The sequence below is a fragment of the Nyctereutes procyonoides genome, unplaced genomic scaffold (assembly GCF_905146905.1).
Source record: "Nyctereutes procyonoides isolate TBG_1078 unplaced genomic scaffold, NYPRO_anot_genome, whole genome shotgun sequence".
NCBI classification, from domain to species: domain Eukaryota; kingdom Metazoa; phylum Chordata; class Mammalia; order Carnivora; family Canidae; genus Nyctereutes; species Nyctereutes procyonoides.
Window position 1 is genome coordinate 53777147 of NW_026575047.1, and position 23036 is coordinate 53800182.

A 23036-nucleotide genomic window follows, 5' to 3' on the forward strand; every position below is an offset into this window, starting at 1 on the left:
CACCACCTCTCTAGGTTATAAGCGAGCTTTCTTTCTTTCTTTTTTTTTTTTAAGATTTTTATTTATTTATTCATGAGAGATACAGAGACAGGCAGAGACATAGGCAGAGGAAGAAGCAGTCTCCCCACAGGGAGCCCAACAGGAGGAGACTCAATCCTAGGACTCCAGGATCTTACCCTGAGCCAAAGCCAGATGCTCAAACACTGAGCCACCCAGGCATCCTACATGCAGGCTTTCTTAACAGCTTTTCCAGATACAGGGCAGAAAGCAAAGCAGGAGGTGGAGTCTGAAAGCTGCCAGCAGTCAAACATCAAAAAATAGAATCAGACCTTTATTACAGAGTGCACTGGGGCTAATAAATGGTGCTGATTCAACTAAATTCCCACTGGAAGAAAAATGAATCTTGAAATCTACCTCATGCCATATAAACAACTCCAAGTGGATTATAGATCTAAAAGTGAAAGTTCAAACAATAAAGCTTCTAGAAGGAGGAGGAGGAGAATGTTCTCATATTATTGGGTATTATAAATTTCCTAAACAGGGCACAAGAAGCAATTATCTTAAAGGAAAAGATTAATAAACTAGGCTTTGCTTCACCGAAAGATACCAGTGAAAGTGAGAAAGGAAGAATAAGAAAATTTGTGGAATGCTGGCATCCAACACCGAGCGTGTAGAGAAATCCTACAAAGCACACAAAGAGAAAGAAAGCCCAACAGAAAAATGATCAAAAGACTCACACAAGAACTTCACAAGAGAAGATACCCAAAAGGGCAGTGAAAATACTTTTTTAATTTAATTTTTATTTTTTTAAGATTTTACTTATTTATTCATGAGAAACAGAGAGAGAGAGAGAGAGAGAGAGAGGAGAGAGAGAGGCAGAGACATAGGCAGAGAGAGAAGCAGGCTCCTTCAGGGGAGCCTGATGGGGGACTCCATCTCAGGACCCTGAAATCACGTCCTGAGCCAAAGGCCGCTCAACCACTGAGTCATCCAGTGGCCCCAAAAAGGCTGAAACTCACTGATCAGTTTTCAGTGAAATGCAGATCAGAACCACAGGATCCCACTCTGTATCCACCCAAATCAAAATGACTGGCAACCTGTCGGGATATAGAACAACTAAAACTCTTACACTTATAGGTGGGGGTGGAATTTGTTATAACCACTTCAGAAAACTGGTTGGTAGTGTTCACTAAAACATAAACGTACCCATCCCCTACGATCCACCCATTCCATCCCTAAGTATGTCAATAGAAATGTGATCATGTGTGCACATATAAGAACGTTCACAGCAGCAATAATGACCAAAAACTGGAGAAGATCCAAACTTCCAGCAAAAGTAGAATGGGTAAATTCTAGTATATTTGCACAATATACAACTACATGACTGGAAACCAGTGAACTGCTGCCGGCTCAACACCATGAATGATTCTCATTGAGTAAAAGAAGCTACAAAAAAACAGTACATGCTATATAGATTCATTCATTTAAAAAAATCCAAAAATTAGCCCTTCCGCCGCCGGAGCATCGGGCAGCAGCAGTCGTCTGCAGCCATGGCCCTGCGCTACCCCATGGCCGTGGGCCTCAACGAGGGCCACAAGGTGACGGAGAGCGTGAGCAAGCCGAGGCACAGCCGCCGCGGGCGCCTCGCCAAGCGCACCAGGTTGGTGCGGGACAGGATCCAGGAGGTGTGCGAGCGGCGGGCCACGGAGCTGCTCCAGGTGTCCAAGGGCACGCGCGCCCTCAAGTTCATCAAGAAGCAGTGGTCGACGCACATCCGCGCCAACAGGAAGACAGAGGAGCTGAGCAACGTGCTGGTGCCATGCGGAAAGCGGCTGCCAAGAAGGACTGACCCCCCTCCCCACCCCCACCGCCCCCTAATAATAAAGCCTTCTCGGAAGCTCGGGGTCCTGTGCTGGCCCGGGCTCACCGGGAGGGGTCCGGGGGCGGGGCGCTGCACAGACCACGCGGGCAGCCGGGCAGGACTGGAAAGGGTTTTAATCATCATTAGATAGTTCACCTATGCTGGAAAAATAAAATAAATAAATAAATAATAATAATCCAAAAATTAGCAAAAAAAAGTATTTGGTGATAAGATTCTGGTTCCTTTTGGGTTAAGAGGGGATGTAGCTGGGAGAGAAGGCGAGGGGAATTCTTGGGTTCTAGAGACACTTTATTTCTTCATGGGGTGATAGTTTCATGGATGTGTTCACTTTGAGAAAATTCATGGCAACAAACACAGGATTTCTATGCTTTTCTGTTCATGCTATACTTCAAGTTAAAAAAGTTATTTGAAGGCAGCCCTGGTGGCTCCCGTGGAGCCTGCTTCTCCCTCTGCCTGTGTCTCTGCCTCTCTGTGTGTGTGTGTCTCTCATGAATAAATAAATAAAATCTTTTTTTTAAAGATTTTTAATTTTTATTTATTCATGAGAGAGAGAGGCAGAGACACAGGCAGAGGGAGAAACAGGCAGAGGGAGAAGCAGGCTCCATGCAGGAAGCCCGACGCAGGACTCGATCCCGGGTCTCCAGGATCACGCCCTGGGCTGAAGGTGGCGCTAAACCGCTGAGCCACCGGGGCTGCCCAATAAATAAAATCTTTTTTTAAAAAAAGTTATTTGAAAAAAATAATATGGTAGTCTACAGTGCTGGTCTTGTGCATTATGCAATTAACAACATAGGCTTTGAAAAGGTGGGTCTCCAGAGCCTTCTTGCTTTTCCGGTCACAACATTGTTAGTAAGTCCTAGTGGTCATGATGGGGTGTGGACTGTTAGTGGGAAGGAAGGGGGATGCAACTCACAGGAGACTGGAGAAGCCACCAGATTATGGGCAGGGGCTCAGTTTTAAAAGTTTTCTTCAGATTCCATTCTGAGCCAAGGGCTCTGTCTGCTGTCACGGCACGATAAACACTGCCCTCATTTCTGTGAGCCAGGCTTTCTATGATGCCCCAGTGCTCTGGGTTAAGGCCATCTGGGGACAGTACCCGGGCGAGGCTCACTTTCAACAGTCCAGCATTTGGAAGAAGGATCAAGCCTGCTTCCCCTACACACACTGGTACACACACACACTCAGAGACTTACACTCACATGAATGTGTGCACACACACACACACTCATACATACACAGAGACTCACACTCACATACAGACACATAATCAGACTCATACACACTTACACATACTTAGACTCATTTACTTGAACACACACACAGAGACTTGTATGTACAAGAGATTCACACTCACAGACTCACACATTCTCAAACATATAGATGCATACACACTTATAGACACTTATGCACAGACACAAACATTAACACAAAGACTCATACACGCTCACACACACATACTCAGACACATACACACACACACACTTACAGGGACTCACTCACATAAACACACACACAAGACTCATATATACATACACACAGAGACACATATACACTCACACACTCTCACACACACTCCCTCCTGATAAAACCATCATAGAGAACAGTTTCCCACCTGGAGCAGACTGGAAGAAAGACAGAGACATAGTCACGACGACATGTGAAGCAGAGTAACAGGAGAGAGCAGAGACTGGAAACCAAGTCCCAGGATGATGAAAAGGCAGAAACTCAGAGGTGTGAAGAATAATTGTAGGTAGAACCTACATGTGTTAAGTGTCCCTGAGACTGTCCCCATGCTTTTAATAACATTCAAGAATACGGTGCTGTGTTCCTTCTGTTTTTCAAGATGTGGTAAAATAAACATAACATAAAATTTGCCATCTAGACCATTCTTCACTGTACAGCTCAGTGACATTAAGCACATTCACATGACTATCCATCCCCAGAACTCTTTACTCTGGCAAAACCAAACTCTCTGCCCATTAAACTCCCTCCTTAACCCTCCCAATTCCTTTGCTGGATGAGAAAACAAAGAGGTATCAGGTCCCAAAGCAACCTTCCCAACAAAGCAGGGCTGTGGGGCACCTGGGTGGCTCAGTGGTTGAGCGTCTGCCTTTGGCTCAGGTCATGATCCTGGGGTCCTGGGATCGAGTCCTGCATCGGGCTCCCTATAGGGAGCCTGCTTCTCCGTCTGCATATGTCTCTGCCTCTCTTTCTCTGTCTCTGAAAGAGCTCTGATGAAGCCTGATTATACCCATGTCTGGCACAAGACTGTGCTCCATAACAAAAGGCTACTGTTGCCTCTGGATCTGAGGTATAGGGGAGAGGAGTATGCTGATAGAAGAAGTGAAATCATCTGCAAGGTACCTTCCACCCAGGGAGCTGCCCTGTGTAAATACAGGACCTCACGGAAAAACAGAGGCAACCGGGTGCTTGCAGAGCTGAAAAGAATCCTTGGTTTCATTAAGTTAGCCACAGAGCAATGAACGTGGGCACAGCCAGGGTACTGTGAACTCCAGTCTGCACCCCACCCCATCTCCACAGGGGCCTGAGGAAAGGGAGGAAGCTATGATTTATCTCTGAGCTACTGGCTCCCCAAAGCTGATTGATTTTTTTTCCCATGTGAAATCTCACTTTGTCACACGCAGGAGCTAATTTTCTTCAACGACTGACAAGTCTCTCGGCCTGGAATAACATCCTAATGCTCCTGCCATACAAAGATGTCCCCACTCTGCTGCAGGACATCAAAGTGGGACTGTCAAGGCCTAGCATGAAAAAAACAAACACTCCAGTGAGGGTCGTCTTCCTCAGCCAGGACCTGGGGAGGCCACACAGATATTCTCTGTTTTGAAGGCTCAAAAGAGAGGTAGAGGTCGGTCGTCTCTGGGAACTACTTAGAGAATCAGGATGAGTCAAACCCACCCTCCCAAAGTACACCTGCCACTCCTGGAGACATTTTTTCAAAAGATTAATGCAGAGACTGAACGTACTTCCATCCTGGTGACTCTTTCCTGCTCTTCACAGACTTGACTCCCACCTCCCAGAGAGAACAGAGGTCATGGCCAGAAAGGTCTCAGAATCTTCTCCTCCATCACTCCCTCCAGAAAACTAGCAGCTCTCTTCATTGTGCCCCAGCCTCCATCTTCCCTCCTCATTGTGTCTGTTACACACTGCATCTGTTCTCTCCTCAGCCGCGAACTACAGTAAAAAATTAATTTTCCACCTCCACAGAAAAATACCTTGTTCCCTTCTGTTTCCACCCCTTTCTCTTCTCCCATTCTTAGTCCATGTTCATGAAAAAGAAAAATCCCACAAGCCACTTTCTCTGCCTTTGAAAAAGCTTTTAAAGTCTTCTAGCGACTCCCACCTGCTTACTGAAAATCCTCAGCCTCCTTCCCTCCTGGTTCCTGCCCACTTTCCCACCATTCTCTTCAGGCTCCTGGCTTCCCTATACAGTCCTCCACCTCTCATGGATATCACCCCCACCCATGGTCTCAGCCATCCTGGTTAAGGGCCTGACTGCTCAGCCTCACTCCTACTCCCTCAAAAGCTCCATTGGTGTCCTTCATGAAGTAGGAACTCAACAATTCTTTTTCCACCTCAAATATGGTCTCTACACCCTCTGAGTTCCCACCTTCTGCTCCCTCCACATGGTTGTCAACTTTTCTTCCACATCCTACCAGCCTTTACTCAAGACATACCGTCTCTCCCCGGGAACCATATGAGGAGCCTCTGGTATCTGGGCCTTTGTTCCTTCTGCCTGCCTTCCACAGACACCTATGGTGTCAGCCCTCTGGTGAAGCCCTGACAGGGTTCTCTGTGGCCATCTGAACAGGACAGTCTGGCCTCTGCTGCCTCATCCTCTGGCTCCTCTGACAAGCCATGTCAAGCTACTGCTGGCCCTGGAACAACACAGGTTTGAACTGAATGGGTCCATTTATACGTAGTTTTTTTTTTTCCCCCAATAAATACAGTATAGTACTGTAAATGTACTTTCTCTTCTTTATGATTTTCTTAACAGCATTTTCTTTTCTCTAGCCTCCTTTATTATAAGAACACAGTATATACTACATTTACAGAATATGTGTTCATCAACTGTTTATGTTACTGGTAAGGCTTCTAGTCAACAGTAGGCTATTAGTAGTTAAGTTTTGGGGGAGTCAAAAGTTATACACAAATTTTTAACCTCATGGGGCAAGGGGGGTTGGCAGCCCTAACTCCCACATTGTTCAAAGGTCAGCTGCATTCCCCAGGAACCGCCAGGCCGCTTCATGTCTCCACACTTGTCATACACGTATTTCTGTTTACCTGGAACACTCTGCCTTCCTCTCCCTCTCTCCCAGAAAGATATACTCCCCCTTCAAGATGAAAGGTTAAACTTCACTCCTTCTGCATAACCTACAGGACTGATGAGTTACCTCTCCCCAAAATCCACTTGACAGTATGTATGACCACCAAAACACTTGACAATTCCTACACTGGCTAATAAAGTGGAGGTCAGTGTTCACTTTCAAACCTCCTATAAAGACCTTGCCAGGAGGTGAGTGGTGCTCTCTCCCTGACCCCTGAGGCCAGGATATGGTCAATGACATGGCCTTCCTTGTAAAGGAGGGCCTCTGCCAAAGCTGGTAACAACCACAGGAGCCCTTCCACAGCCCAGGAGCAGAGCTGGGCACTTCTAAGTACTTTCACTTTGACAGCCACCCTGAAGGGCCAGCAAGCCACCTCCATTTTCCCTTGCAGACTGACCAAAGGAAATTAAGTGACTTGTCCAAGAAAGGTGTATAATCTATAGTGGCTCCAGGCTCTCTGAAAGCAGAACTGTGGCAGTATGCTCTGCCACAACAGAGAAAAGCCCAGTCGTGCTACTCTGGAAGACTTAAGAAATGTTTCCATAAACATATATGTTGTTTATCAACCAGTCCAAGCACAGGCTGTGGTATAAAAATTGTTCTGACTTCAATTATCACTTCCTTATGTATCTAGAAGCACACGTGGTCAAAATCAGTTTGGAAGATGATGAGTTAAACAGAATTAAATAAGTTATTTTCTTGCAGGATTGCAAAAGGCCTTTAACATGGTGCTTTGGGATTCTCCAAGAGGGGGCGGTACAGAGTGTCCCAGCCTGATCTGAATGCAAATTACTATTTTCAGGAACATCTCATGAGATTCCACAGAATAAAGTTTGAGAATGCCAGCTGACACACTCATGTAATTAATGAGAACTGGGTGTAATTAATTGGATCTGAATATTATTAATAAAAAGTTACATACAGTAATGGCTAACTTCCTTCAATTTAATCACACTAATTATGTTGGGCTCAACCTAGTAGCAGCTCATCGTGCTATTTTCTTAGCACATTTTTCATCTTTTAAAAAAAAAAGGTGATGATGAATTTTTTCTCTCTTAATAAGTGCAACTTAAAAAAAAAGTTAGGTGTCAGAGCAGGCATTTTCAGGTATTTGAGAATACACAAACCAAGCCTGAAAGCATATCTTAATGGCCAGCTCGAGACTGTCTCTTTGCCTCCTCCCAGGAAGGATACCAATAATACTAGGGAGCTATAACATGCCATGTCCTCTCCATTTATGATGTGGTTCATTCTCACAACCACCCCCTAAAACCACAAGTCCCCATTTACAGAGGAAGTTAATGAGCTTCTGGAAGTTTAAAAGACTAGAGCTCCATTATGATCACAGACCTTCTGGAGCATCTACTATACACAAGGCACTAGGCTGGACATTGGGAACAATGCAGAATAAGCAGGTATGTAAGTCCACAGAGAGATCAATGGTGAGGCAGGAAAGCACAGAGCAGGCTCACACGGGACTTAATGTTCAACCAGCGCCCCAAGAGGGTGGCCCATGAGTCCTGTCTGTCAAGATGGGGAGAAGCACACAGAAGAGGAATCAGCCACACAGGGCCAAAAAAAAAAAAGTTCTCATGGATCTACTGTTGACACAACAGGGCAAATGAGTGTGCAAAGCTGGGCTCATTCAGCCAAGATACAGAAACAACCCAAGTGTCCATCAACAGATGAACAGGTAAAGAAAAAGAGGTATATATGTACAACAAAATATTATTTCAGCCTTTAAAATGAAGGAAGTCCTGCCATTTGCAACACAGAGATGGACGTGGAGGACATGATGCTAAGTGAAATAAGGCAGCACTAAAGGACAAATACTAGATGATTCATCTTATTTCTAAACTCCTCAAAGGTATAGAAGTAGACAGTAGAATTACGGTTGCCAGGAGGGGAATGGGAAATGGGGAGCTGCTGAATAGGTATAAAGTCTCAATTGTGCAAGACAACTAAGTTCTAGAGAACTGCTATGAACCATAATGTCTACAGTTAACAGGAAGGTTAGTACCTTAAAAAATTTTAATAAGGTAGATCTCATGTTAGGTGTTCTTCCTATGAGAAGAACAAACAAAAAACAAAGGGACATGAGGGAAGTTTTGGAGGTGATGAATAAGTTCTTTATCTGAAAAAAAAAAAGTTCTTTATCTGAATCATGGTGATAGTCACATGAGTGTATGCATATGGCCAAACCTACCAAACTATACACATTATGTGAATCTTTTTGTTTACCAGTTATACCTCAATAAAGCTGGGAAGAAAATAAAAAAGAAATCCTAACCATTTCAATGATGAGATGAATGCAGCACTACCTATAAAAAAGTGAGCCTAGGAAGCTAAGAATTCCAGTTGAGTTTAGAGGATTAGCTAGTAAATAGGAGCAAGATCTCCCTGCTGGGAAGGAAACACAACACAAGAGCAGAGATGTTTGTGTGGGCATACATCGAGGTGTGCAATAGAACCTCATCTCTTATCAACTTTCTCAAATACACAGAATCAGGGTAGAGAGTAACGTAACAAACATCCATGAATACACTGTTCAGGTTTCCCCAACATTACCATCCTCACCTCCTCCTTTTTCATATTACTTGTTCATTTTTTCAATTATTGTCTTTTTCTAATTGATTTGGAAGCATTTCCTATACAGACAGTATGCTAATCCCTTCCAGTAAATGCATCTCAGATATTTATTCCAGGTGGTAGTTTCCTTGAGCTTTATATAGTATCTCTGCTCTTAAAGAAGTTGCTAATATTGGTGCTTAATTAATCAGTCTTTTCTGTGCCTGTGTGTGCATCTTACCTTTTCCTGCCTCAAGGGCATAAAGAAAGAAACTCTCTTCTATACATTTTAGTATCTTGAGCTTCATTGCCATTAATTCTGTTGGTATTTACTTGTATGTATGACATGAGGTAGGGATCTCATTTTATCATTTTCCATGAGGACAGCCAGTTGGCCTGCATCACTTCCCACCTGATCAATAACATATCTCTGCCACTTCCTGAGTTTCTGTGCGTGTGAGAGTTTGTTATTAGGCTCACTATCCTGTCTTGCCATCCCTCTGTCCTCCCTATACAAACATCACGCAATCTTAACTGTAACTTTCCATCAGGAATCTCACTGCCTCGCCCTTATGCCAGCTTCCCCTTAACATTCTAGGTTTGTGTTTTCTTTTAAGGTCTAGTAGCTGGGAATTTCATTGAGTCTTATACTTTAAAATCATTCCTGGTCAGATTTTACACAGCACTTTTATGTGTTTACACTTTGGCAAGAGCATGCTGACATCATTTCAGGGAATCATTTTCACAAATGCAACATCTTCTAACTTAACATATTCTCTGAGACTGCTTATGATTTAAACATAGCTTATTAATTCTCCCACCATTCCTTCAGGAAATCACTAAATTTATATGCACTTGGCCCTTAAACAACGTGGGTTTGGACTGTGTGGGTCCACTTACATGCAGATTTTTTTTTAATAAATACACTATCGTACTGTAAGTGTACTTTCTCTTCCTTATGATGTTCTTAATAGCATTTTCTGTTATCTAGCTTATTATAAGATCTGTATATAGCACATATAACATAAAAAATACGTGTTAATCAAATGTTTATGTTACCCGTAAGGCTTCCAGTCAACAGTAGGTGATCAGTAGTTAAAATTTCTGGGGAGTCAAAAGTTATATGCAGATTTTCAACAATACAAGGGTGTCCCTAACCCCACATTGTTCAAGGGTTAACTGTAATTACAAGACATATATTCTAGAGATCAACAGTCTGTAGGATTGGTATCAGAGGACAGTGAGGCCAAGGATTTAATTTTCCCAGGGTTAAAAAAAAATAGAACACAGCCCCAAACTTTTATTGTAAGCAGAAGCATATTCACCAAGTTATTCTACGAGGAGATGTAAGGCACAGACTCTGCGTATTAGTATTCTGATGTTACAGTATGGTTCATTTGCAGTAGAAAAAAAATAAATAAACCCGGGTCCCTTTTCTCTGCAGCTCTCCTCACAGCGATTCATTCTAGCATAATTGACATTTAAAAATATCCATCTCATTGCCACTTTTCTCTCATGGAAGAAATATACTTTTCTGCAGGGAAGCTGTAGAGCATTGTGATGAGTATATTCACTGAAATGGCAGCCCCATTACACCACAGATGGGTGAGTGAGATCAGAGAGCGAGCGAGACGAGACGACTTGTCTATTGCAGCTGATTTTGATACTATTAGAGTATTTCAAGATACATAAAGATCCCACTAGGTCTTTTTTGAGCTCAGAAGAAAAAAATACCTTATCCCTTGGAGGCACAAACAGAATTGCTCTGAGGCTCCATCAGAAAGCAATGACAACCCCAATTTCATTTAGATAAACTTGAAGAAGCCAATTTCACAGAGGACAGTTTCCACAGGATGAACACACTGTACTGGCTGTTTGACCTGGGACTCCCAGGTCGGAATTTCACTGCAGTCTGTGAGACCCCTTCCCCATAAGAACATCTCTTTACAAGCTATCCTTGCTGCCAGTTATAAACAAAATCTCCTCCTTCCCAGAATCCCCCAAAACGCTTCAACACTGTCACAGCTGAGGGTAGCTGACACACCTCCTACATCTGAGGCTGAAAAATGTTTAGACAAATGCGTCTAAAATCAAACAGGATGGAAAAAGCCTCGTTGAGAGCACAGAAGTAAATTGGTAAACTTTAAAGACCAACAACTGAGGAAAAGTTCAGAAAAATGCTCATTTATTCTTCTGCCCAAACACATTAAAAGTCACACAGCTCCTCTGACGTTTCACTCTCTGATTCCTTTGGATAGGGGCTGATTATTCTTAAATATCTTATGAATGGGGACCCCTGGGTGGCTCAGTGGTTGAGCGTCTGCTTTGGCTCAGGGCGTGATCCTGGGGTCCTGGGATCAAGTTCTGCATCGGGCTCCCTACGTGGAGCCTGCTTCTCCCTCTGCCTATGTCTCTGCCTCTCTCTGTGTCTCTCATGAATAAATAAAATCTTAAAAAAGATATATTACGAATGTGCTACCCTCCCTACTCCCAAAAGCCACCACAGAATCCATCCAGGACATCCGTGACCAGAACACCCCCTAGTACGATGGTAGGCGAGTTCCTGCCTTTGTAGAGCACAGGGCTCTTGGGTGACTACCGTACAACAGAGGCTGGATTAGAAACTGAAATAAATGCAGCTGCCTTAATTTACAAAAAAAAACTAGACAGAAACTAGCTCTTTCAGTAGCTCTAAACAGCAGTCCCCGTGTCCTTCTACTACGCCAGAGGCCAAACAGTGGTCTGAGACCCAGGTCTTGATGCTCTGCAGTATCCCAACCCTGCTCCTGCTGGTCTTCATTTCTATCCTCAGAACTGGCAAAGATCTTCCCCACTGGGAAACTCCAAATTTTCCCTCTCCTTCAGAAGTCCCCAAGTCACTATACTTCCCTATAAATGACACCTGGGACTGCTAACCACTGGCATTGCCCAATCCCAACCCTGCGATGCTCCCTCCCATGGATGCATGAGAACCCATGGAATCCATCTGAAGCTCAGACCTGCTCTGGCATCAAGACAAAAAGCTCACTCCTGGGTGGGCTTCCTCACCTCCAACAACAGTCTGCTTTCTACCCCGCTCTCCAAACATACCCACCTCCTACACCAGCTCCCCCACAACCAAGCCACTGGGGCTCTCTGGCCTAGGAAAAAGAGCACCTACATATTTTTTAGCCAGAACACATCTCCTGCAAGTGTCCCCCTGGACCAGGCGCTCAGGTGGCCCCTGGTCTACAAACACTTGGGCAAATCTGATACTATAGGTCCTACCAGGCAAGTGCAAGCCAAGTGCCGACCATGAGTCAGTGGGATTGGACCACAACCCAGCTTCACCCACATGGCAACACAACACAGGGCCATTCCTCATCCCTGAGAAGCTTAGGAGGGCTCTTTCTAATTAAAGCTAGATTCTTCCTCCCAGTGTCCTAGATGTGTACTCCCATGGAATGGTGGTACACATCTAGTTAGACTAGTAACATTGTCCAAACTTGATAGTGAAAGGCTGTACGTGGTGTTTATTGTTAGTGATATCTATCCATTTTTGATATAGATAGGAATCGAGGTAGGAGTTACAGAAATAAAAAATAATAATAATAAAAAAATTTTTTTAAAAAAGGAGTTACAGAAATAAGTCACTGAATCTGGTGAGGACTATGGTTTTCAGAAATACCAGTCTAGTGAGGAGGGGATGTAGAGGAAGGTGTGTTGCTGTTGTCTTGGGGGTGGCTGGGAGAGGCATCCATCCCAGGCAGCAATTAATGCCCCGCAGAGAGCCCAGTGCTCACGGGCTCCTTAGCTGCATCCAGCCCTACCCTCAGACTCCCTGTGTGCAGACTAGCGCTGAGTTACACATCCACAGCCTCCCAGGAAATAAAGAACTGTGACAAATGCCCAGTTCCACTTGAAATGTAGCATCTCTTGAGTAAAACAATTCTATTTCACACCTGTCAGAAGCAAAACCTCACTCCACGCAAGGTGACCTCGTATTTCTTACCAAAAACAAGTGGTTTGGTAATGTTCCCCAAAACCTGATGATGAAATCTTTCTGGAATAAAACAGAAGGAAATAGAGGAATTTACTTGGGTTTCAGAAAAGACATGGGTGTTCATATAGAGCCCCTTCAAGAAGTATAGACATTGAAATGAGTGAGAGGTTTAGAATTACCTATAAAAGTGAACTGATTATAATTCTAATAAGATGATCACAAATTACCAGAAACAAATAATCTAAATGTTTCTTTAGCCATTCCTCACATAATTATTGCCCTTAAGGACATCAAGTTGGGCCAATAAAGCAATGGCTTGTGTATCACTCTGGGAGGAGAGACTATCCGCATTTTAATGAAGCTCCTCAAAGCGCTCATGAATATGTATATCCCCACAACAAAGCCTGACCCCACTAGTGTGCAGAACCGGTATTCTGGGACACTTTCAGAGGGAGGTAGGTGTGCCTGTGGAGGCTGGAGGGGGGTAGTGAAGAGAGATTAAAGCAACAGAAAGAAAAGCAGGGCACGGCTCCTTTCCTCTGCTCAAGTCCACAGCCCACCCTTCCTCTTGGGCAAGGAGGTTTCTTAAAGAGAACAGAAAAGAGGCCATCAGGTTTCACACTCCTCTTGGATAGTGAGAGATTTGCAAAGCTTTGAAAGCAGAAGTCTGAGAGGTTCAATGTTCCTGGGGCTCAAGGAGAGGCCCTGGTTTGGATCAGGAACTCAAGGTGGGGGGACAGAAGATGGCCAGAGAAATAGAAACCTGGAATGGTAAAGAGGAGAGGGATTTGTTGGTCATAAACATCACATCCAAATTCTTTTTGTTTTCCCCAATATAAAACTGTATGTTAACTATATTAGAATTAAAACTCTTTTTTAAAAAAAATATTTTTTAAATTTTATTTATTTATTCATGGGAGACGGGGGGGGGGGGGGGGGACAGACACAGGCAGAGGGAAAAGCAGGCTCCATGCAGGGAGCCTGATGTGGGACTTGATCCCGGGTCTCCAGGATTGCACCCTGGGCTGATGGCGGTGCTAAACCACTGAGCCACCCGGGCTGCCCGAATTAAATTTTTTAAAAAAATTCCTCTTCTCCCTCTGATTTGGCTAAAGACAGGGCATTATAAAGGAAAGTCTTTGTTCCTTTCAAAACCACACCAATGGCAGCCTCCTCCGTGGGGTCTCATCTGCTGGCAACAGAAGGTCTAAGAGCATTTCATGAATAACTATGCTGGTAGGATAGTTCACCTCCAATCTGGTTCTGGGGTCAGAAGTCACTAGGGATGACATCATTCTTGGGGCGGGGCGGGGGGGGAGGTAATAGGGTCTTGCTATTGGCACAGGCAGATAATGGATTCTACTTCCTCACAAAGGTCTAAAACCTGGACCCTGTGTTGACTTTTTTTTTTTTTTTTTTAATGAAACCTGACAGCCACTCTCATTTCCCCAGACAGACATTTCGAGCAGTGGATTTTAATCAGGGAATTTGGGGGAGGCCCCTGCCACTCCAAACTGCCCCATAGATGCCTCTGGTCCAGATAGTTTTTAAAAAATGGATTGGTTATCCCTTAGAAGGCTGAAGATGCTTCCATTCTGACCAAGCTGTGTATATATCTGTAATCTGCTTGCTCTGCTCAGGGGGAACTTAACATCCACAGAGTTGCTCAATTTTTTCCATAGGTCTAGTCCTTCTATTGCCTTTCAAAACCCTTTACATCATCAGCCTCAGTTTCAGCGCATGTAAAGCATGGACAGTAAGATCAATCTCAAAGATGGTTGGCAAGGTGAATGCAACAAAGCACCCAAAACACTGCCTGGAAACACTTTAGCATCAAACAGATTTCCTTCTTTGCCCCCAAACCTCACCATCTCAGGACCTCCAAAAAGAAGTGATGCCAGGGTCAGTGCACATATTAAATGCCATGTCCAGAGGCAAGAGCACTTCACTGGAGGTCATTAGACAGGGCCTCAATTCCTCACTCTGTTACAAGTTGGCTCTTTGAACTCAAGCAGTTCACCAAGAAAGACCGCTCTCCTCTCCCAGAATCCCCTACTCTAGCTCTGGGCCATTTTGACCAAGAGGGCTACAGGGAAGAGCCCAGAAGCCCTAGTCTACCAGCAGAGGCTAGAATTCTCCACACATGTCTGCCATTTCTCACCTCCCCTCTCAGGTCCACAGCCACCCACAATGCCCAGAGCCATGGTGGGCCTATGGAAATGACCATGTGCCCATGGATCCAGCCTCTCCCACTTCCTCCCAGCCCAGAAGCACCCTGGGGAAACTCAGAGCTAGTCTGCAGGCTCAGCTGGGCTTCCCTGCCCTGGAGATGAAGCCTGTCCTATTGTTCTACCTGAAGGCAGGAGCCACAGCTCTCCCTCTGCCTGCCCTTAGTCTGCAAGTCTCAAAAGGACAAGAGTCTCATTCATCTGTCGCCTGAGCAGCCCCCGCCTGTGCCACAGAGATTCCCAACAGAGGCACAGAATTGTCAGGCTGCCTTGGAAAAATGGCAGAGCTCTGCACCTTACATAACGCTTTTCCATAGGAGGAAACAGGCCCACATCTTAACTCAATTTAGAATCAGGTTTTTAAGTGTCTATTTATAGGCATCACACAAGTATCCCTTGTGGATGGCAGAGGAATTGGGGCTCTGAGCTCTGGTCCCCAACTCTTCATTAGCATTCTTTTCATGTTTGTCTTCTCTAAATTCCCCAGCAACATTTTAATTCAACAGCAAGGTCACCTATCACTTGGACCGAGCATTACTTCCCATCTCCTCCAAAGAAAATATGAATTTTCTTGTCCCCACTCTCTTGGGGCCCCTGGCTTGCATTGGCTAAAGTGGGGTTGTGTTATCTTCAATGAACTGTGTCTCTAGACAGACAGTTCACCTTTAAAAAAAACCAACAAAGTCATGAGTGCAGAGACCCAGGAAGGCCCTGGGGGGGGGGGGGTGTCAGCTGGTCCCTGCTGGCTCTGAGTCCCCCGACCTGGCTAGACACAATCAGGGAGGGCCTTTTCCCATTCCAGCAGCTGGAATGAACACAGAGTCACCTACACCTGCCATGGCTTTTCTTCTCAGCCATGTATGGTCTGGCTGTTCCTACTTCTGCCAAACACATGTCCCAGGTGTGTTTCTACCCTCTCTGGAAGCACCAAGGGCCAGGTCACTTCCCCTTGGTCTTCCTGGCCATTTGTGATTAGACAGAAATCTGAGAGCCTGCTCTCCTCCTGGCAACATACAATCATTTTTGGAATAATCTCCCAATCCTTACCGAGCCCCAGGCTGGAAATGAAGCACACAGGCCTTCCCATAAGATTTAAAACACTTCACTTGTCCAATTGTTGGCCTACCCACAAGTTATTTGGGAGAGGGGGAGGGTAGCTTATCTTGTATTCCTGCTTCCCAGGGGAGGCGTGACATACAAAACCATAGGAGCCTGGAAGATTCCACAAAGGCTCCTTCTGTCTGCATGCTGACGACTGGATTCTCTGAGGTCTGGAGACCCTCGCTCTTGGAACTAGTCCAGAAGGAAAGGCAGGCCCTCGCCTGGGGTACTGAATCCACAGCAGAATTCAAACATAGAGAATACTTCCAATAAACAGCCCTCCAGCTGCCTGACTTCAAGTACCACGAGGTTATTACAACCAACAGTATCTTATGACTACTGTTGCTGAGGCAGTTGGTATTTGGTGTCAGGATTAATTAACTCTCTCACAGGATGCCCACTGCAACTGCCATTGTAGGTTCTCTATTATTCGACATGCACATTTCTGGCAATCAATTGGAGCTCTGATCAAACACAGCCTTTGAAATGCCGCGTTTCCAGACACTTGGGAGGTAAACATAAATCCTAACCGTGGCTTCAAGCAGACGGTTCATAAATGTGCTGATTTCCTTTGATATTAGGTCAGGGGAGGCGATGGGAGGCCCCAAATCCACAAGCCACCCTCAGGGCCCAGCTGCAGCCCACATGGTTGGGGAGGGGGTTCCTGAGATGGGAAGCCTCAAACCTCAATGGGCCCAGCTAGAGCCGCTCAAGCAAGCTTCCACCCAAAGCAAGAGATACAAGCCAGCCCTGAAACAGATGGTGCTGTGCTGGGGCAAGTGGGTATCACAACCAAACTTTATAGGCATCTTCTTGGCAAAGTTAAGGCACCACTACAGTTTGATGGAATCCCATACTCGGACGCTGTCCTGGGAGAATGCCCAGCACAGAGGCAGGAAGTCTGCCTGGAGACCAGGAGGCTGATCTTACAGCCTTACAAAGTGGCTGGGGACGTGCACCATGGAAGCACATTTCCTGGAACCAAATGGGCAACCCTGTGCTTTATAGAGGCAGGGCTCTGGGCACAGGGGTTTGGGGCCAACTGGTACGTTATCGTTGGATTGTAGAGCAAGTATAAGAATGTGATAAGCAATAATAACCCAGATTCAGTGAAATCCTTGCTGATGGAAGACTCTGGTCACACTGAGCAGAGGCCCTGGGACAGGGTTGGGAAGGGTCTGCACAGAGCACTGTGGCCAGAATGATGGGGGAAAGGTCAGGGTGCATCGAAGGCAGGGCACATCAGCTGCACACTATGGCCAGCATGGATGTGGTTCTTTCTAGTACCAGCCTGCTGGCTGTAGCCAGCACCGAAAGCCAGGTGTCCATGGGACTCTCAGCACCCCTGCATGGTGGAGAGCTTAGAATAGGAGTTCACACACACGTGGCCTTAGTGGGCCAGCTCAGGTGATCACAGGGCTCATCTGCACTGGACTGTCTCCAGAGGGGAATAGGCAACCGGCAGAGGTCAGCATCTGGCAGAGAAACTGTTGCATGAGGAGGCCTCCTGGGATCTAGCATTACAGCTCCGCCAAGCTGCCCCCGGGGGATGCACATAGCCCACAGGTATGGCTGGAAGGACAGAATATTGTGAGGATGTGGATGCTCCTCCGGTTTACTGTGGGTCTAAGGCAGGGGGTCTGCTGCTTCCTGATGGGAAGGACTCACCAGAACAGTGCTCAGTTGGGCACAGCAGGATCACTCCAAGGGAAAGCTAAAATGTCCCTAAGGAACCATTTCAAGTACTGGCCACAGATGATTCTAGTGGGGAAACAGGGGCTGGGCTCAGAGAGGAGCTCTAGGTCTTCAGAACCAGATGAACAGAAATGATGCAGCCCAGGTTATGGTGGGCTGGGGGCTGGGGGAGTAGTGATGGTAGAATTGGGGAATGTTCCAGCTTGAGTGGACACCAATGGGCTGTTTTACACAAGTAAAAATCTTAAAATTCTAAATAACTCAGTCCCCTAGCTAGCTGCAAGGTAAAGTCTTCAGATGCTAATAACTTTACTTATAAAAACTAGAATGCATTATTTGTCTCCTCTGGGCAGGAAGCTGCATCTGTAGAATAAGGAGCTCAAACCATAAGACTCTCATTTGAGCAAATGTTTGGGAGCGAAATGGATTTAAAAATCATCTTCAAAGGTCACAAAGTTTCAAAAACAAATGTTGGAGAGGATGCAGAGAAAAGGGAACCCTTTTACACTGTTGGTGGGAATGTGAAATGGTGGAGCCACTCTGGAAAACTGTGTGGAGGGTCCTCAAAGAGTTAAAAATAGAGCTGCCCTACGACCCAGCAATTGCACTGTTGGGGATTTACCCCAAAGATACAGATGCAATGAAACACCGGGACACCTGCCCCCCAATGTTTCTAGCAGCAATGTCCACAATAGCCAAACTGTGGAAGGAGCCTCGGTGCCCATCGAAAGATGAATGGATAAAGAAGATGTGGTTTATGTATACAATGGAATATTACTCAGCCATTAGAAACGACAAATACCCACCATTTGCTTCAACGTGGATGGAACTGGAGGGTATTATGCTGAGTGAAGTAAGTCAATCGGAGAAGGACAAACAGTGTATGTTCTCATTCATTTGGGGAATATGAATAATAGTGAAAGGGAATATAAGGGAAGGGAGGAGAAATGTGTGGGAAATATCAGAAAGGGAGACAGAACATAAAGACTTCTAACTCTGGGAAATGAACTAGGGGTGGTGGAGGGGGAGGAGGGCGGGGGGTGGGGGTGAATGGATGACGGGCACTCGGGGGGACACTTGACGGGATGAGCACTGGGTGTTATTCTGTATGTTTGTAAATTGAACACCAATAAAAATTAATTTATTAAAAAAAACAATTGTTTTGTTGGAGAAGGGGGACTTCTAAAAAAACACTATTAAAAATACTACATTTATTAGGAGTAACACACAAGTCACTACCAATGAAATGGTCAAAACTTTCCATTCTTAGAAGCAAGCTTATCTTTTTAAGTCTCAAGGTGACCGGTCACGGGGGATGTGTCACATTCTGCTACCAGATTCCTTGGTTGCGAAAGATCTTTCTTTCCTCCCTGCACCAGATTCCAACGCAGAGACTTTTTATCCGTGATTAGTTACCCAAACAGGGACTGTTCTTTCAAGGTGATTGTTTCCTCTCCGTGGAGCCTGTGAGGCCACCCAGGTGGCAGAATGGAGGAAAAGACACAGGTCATTTTGATCCAGTTCAAAATCTAAAAATTGGCTCTAAACCCAAACTGGCTCTAATGTCCAATATCCCATATTTTCTGTGTCTGCTTTTAAGTAAACTCATCTGAGACTCTACCAAATAAACCTGAGAGCTCCTTACAGCATGTTGAGCTGACTTATTAATGTTGAGATTGAAACTAAAGGTGTCCTCAATAAATCTGTCCTTGAGCGGCCAGTGATGCTCTGTGGACATAAACACTGCTCCCAGGGCTCTTCTTAGCAGAGATGTTTACACTGTAATACCTGACATATTTCTCTGATGATTCTCAGTATGAAATCAGGCTTGTGTTTGGAGTTCTCACCTGGCTCTGGGGACAGAGAGGACAGTGCAACCCTGAGGTATGAAGATCAGAACACGGTGCCAGGACTGTCTACTTTGCAGCCAGAAGTGGTGTCTTAAGAGGCGAGGGTGAAGGGCAAAAGGAGGGCTGGCAGGGCGGGCTCAGGCAGGTCTGAGTGGACCCTAGGGATGGAGGGGAGTGTTCAGAGGTGCCTTCCAAGCCTGCATCTGCCAGGCTTACCTCATTATTATTCTCTCCCATGCAAATGAGGCTTGTATTTTTGCCTCGAGGAATCTGATGCCTTCCAATCCCATCCCCTTCCCCCTACCACCATGGGTCCCCTGGAGGTAGGCTGGGATTTTGTGTTCTCTTCAGGTAGCTCAGCGATGCTGAAGGGAGGGTCATCCAGCAGGCTGAGAGCCAGAGCGAGGCAGTGCCTGCCAACCTTATCAAATGAGGACACGGTGCTCAAGAAAGCTCTGGGCGAGGTGATGATGCATGGACACGGTCTGATATGACCATGCACGGCACATCGGCTTCTCTGGCCCATGTCACACTTACTGCGACAGGCACCGATGTGCACCTCTGAATCCTTAGAGCACTGCCATGAGGTAGCAAGGTTGTTGTCACCCCTGTTTTACAGATGAGTAAACTGAGGCACACAAAAGTTAGTAAGGGCATGCCTAAAGCTACACAAGAAGTTCTGGAGCTGAGGGGCACCTAGGTGGCTCAGGCCATTAAGCATCTACCTTCAGCTCAGGGCACTATCCCCAGATCCTGGGTTCAAGATCTGGGTCAGCTCCCTGCTCAGCAGGGAGTCTGTTTCTCCCTCTCCCTTTGCCCCTCCCTGCTCCCACTCATGTTCTCCCTCTCTCTCTTTTCTCTCTCTAAAAAATAAATAAAATCTTTAAAAAAAAATTCTAGAGCTGGGACTTAATCCTGGCAGTGTGGCCCAAAAATCCATGCTCTGAGCTCCTGTTTTGTTGGTAGGAAGAAATGAGAAAAAGATGCTTATAATATATAAAATCAAATGAAGGATTAAATGATCAATAAGAAAATTCAAAGAAGCCAAAGGTATGAACCAGTAAGTCACAGAATAATCAATACATGAAATAAATATACATAAATACATGACAATAAATATATGAAAAGATATTCAACCTCACTGGCAGGCAGAGAAATGCAAATGAAGACTTCTCTGTAGAGATCACTTTTGCCCATCAGACTAACAAAACTTAAAAACATCTGATGATACCAAGTGGTATCTGGGAAAAAGGGAAGGGGAAACCTACATGCTGTTGGTGGAAACATTCATTAGTAGACCCACTTGGGAAAATGACTTCTGGAAAATGTGAAGATTCGTACATTTATCCCGCAGCAATTCCAATTGCTAAGTATTCTAAACAAAATCTAGCTCATGGTCACATAGAGACATACATGAGTATTCAAAACAGCCTTGTTTGTAGCAGCAAGGAACTGGAAACCATCTAAAAACATCCACCAATGAAGAACACAGTGTATTACATTCCTACAAATGAAATGCCACATAGTGGAAAGGTATAAAGGACAGCTGCACGTTTTCACATGGATGAAACTTGCAGTTATAATGTGAGTTAAAGAAAAGGCAAGCTACAGGAATAAAAACCATATCATTAGATATCATTTGCACAAGGCTTAAAGACATACAGAAATCATAGGCCTAGGTATAATGACTAATGTAGTAAATTAAAACATACTCCAAACTCCAATAGTAGTTACCTCTGTGTGAGAAACAAGGAGACACAGTCAGGGAGGGGCTCCAGTTATACTGGTTAATTATGATAGTTTAAAACATGTCCACTAATTCTTGTTTTTTTTTCTTTTTTTTTTAAGATTTGTTTGTTTGTTTGACAGAGAGTGACAGCCACAGGCCACAGAGCACAAGCAGTGGGGAATGGCAGAAGGAGGAGCAGGCTTCCCGCCAGGGGGCACAACTTGGAGCTTAAACACAGGACTCCAGGATCATGACCTGAGCCGAAGGCAGATGCTTAACCAACTGAGCCACCCAAGAGCCCCGTGTCTACTAATTCTTTTCCACTCCCTTCAAAAGGTGGAGCCTAATTCCCCTCTCCTTCAATGTGGGCTGGGTTTAGTAACTTGGGTCTGTCTAGTGAACAGAATAAGGGGAGAGGTGACAACATGTGGCTAAAGAGACTAGGTCAGAAAAGTCACTGCAGTGACTCGAGACTCTTAGATCACCTCATTCTGCAGGAAAACTGCCTGCCATGTTGTAAGGATGCTCAAGCAGTGCTGTGGAGAAACCCCATGTAGAAGAACTCAGGCTCTCACCAAGAGCCACAGCAAGTAATCTCAGAAGTGAGTCCTCTAGCCCCAGTCAAGCCTTCAGATTACTATGGCCCTTGCCCACATCTTGACCCTGAGACAGAGCCATCAGCCGGGCTGCTCCCAGATTCCGACCCATAGACTCTGCGTGTGAGGTAATGTTTACTGCTTTATGCCACTGAGTTTGGGTATAATTAGTTACATGGAAGTAGATAACTGATACAATAATATTCTCTACTTTAAGTGGGTTGTGGGTACACAGGTATTTACCACATAATTCTTTTTATGTGTGTCAAATATTTTATAATAAATATGTTGGGCCCCTGGGTGGTTCAGTTGCTTAAGCATCTTTCTTCACCTGAGGTCATGATCCTGGGGTCCTGGGATCTCATCCTGTGTCAAGCTCCCTGCTCAGTGTGGAGCCTGCTTCTCCCTCTCCCTCTGCCCTTCCCCCTGCTTGTGATCTCTCTCTCTCTCAAATAAATTAATAAAAATCTTTAAAATAAATATGTCAAATATTTTTGTATGTCAAATATCTTATAATGAAAATTTAATTCAGGGCAGCCAGGGTGGGTCAGCAGTTTAGTGCCACCTTCAGCCCAGAGTGTGATCCTGGAGACCAGGGATCGAGTCCCATGTCAGGTTCCCTGCATGGACCCTGCTTCTCCCTCTGCCTGTGTCTCTGCCTCTCTCTGTGTGTCTTGCATGAATAAATAAAATATTTTTTAAATAAATAAATAAAAATAAAAATTTAATCCAAAAGAATTGAGTTAGGGCAACATGAATTAACAGAAAGAGTGGATAGTAAAAGACAGGGAAGCATGAGAGACAGGCGCTTCATCATTCCAGGTGATCAGGGAATGGTTTCTCCCAGAAAAGCCCCCATCTAAGCTGGAAAGTCATGGGAGGTTGCAGGCAGGGGAGGAGGAGGCAGAATGATTTGCTTCATCAACATATTAAAATAGGGAGTCTTTCTAGGTTAAGAGAGTGTGTATCTGAGCCTGAGAGGTAGGCCAGCAGGGACAGGGGGATGTCTGGCAGTGGCTGGGGTGGCCCACCCTCAGCTGCTCCTCCAAGGTCTTG

At 45.2% G+C, this 23036-nt stretch overlaps 1 protein-coding gene and 1 pseudogene across 3 annotated transcripts in view; one reads left to right on the plus strand and one right to left on the minus strand.

Moving 5' to 3' along the window:
* The window catches only part of APBA2 (amyloid beta precursor protein binding family A member 2), a 245534-nt gene that overhangs the window by 103065 nt on the left and 119433 nt on the right, over positions 1-23036 (minus strand). The gene's annotated exons all lie outside the window — the stretch shown is intronic.
* Positions 1549-1849, plus strand: LOC129510475 (60S ribosomal protein L36-like; annotated as a pseudogene).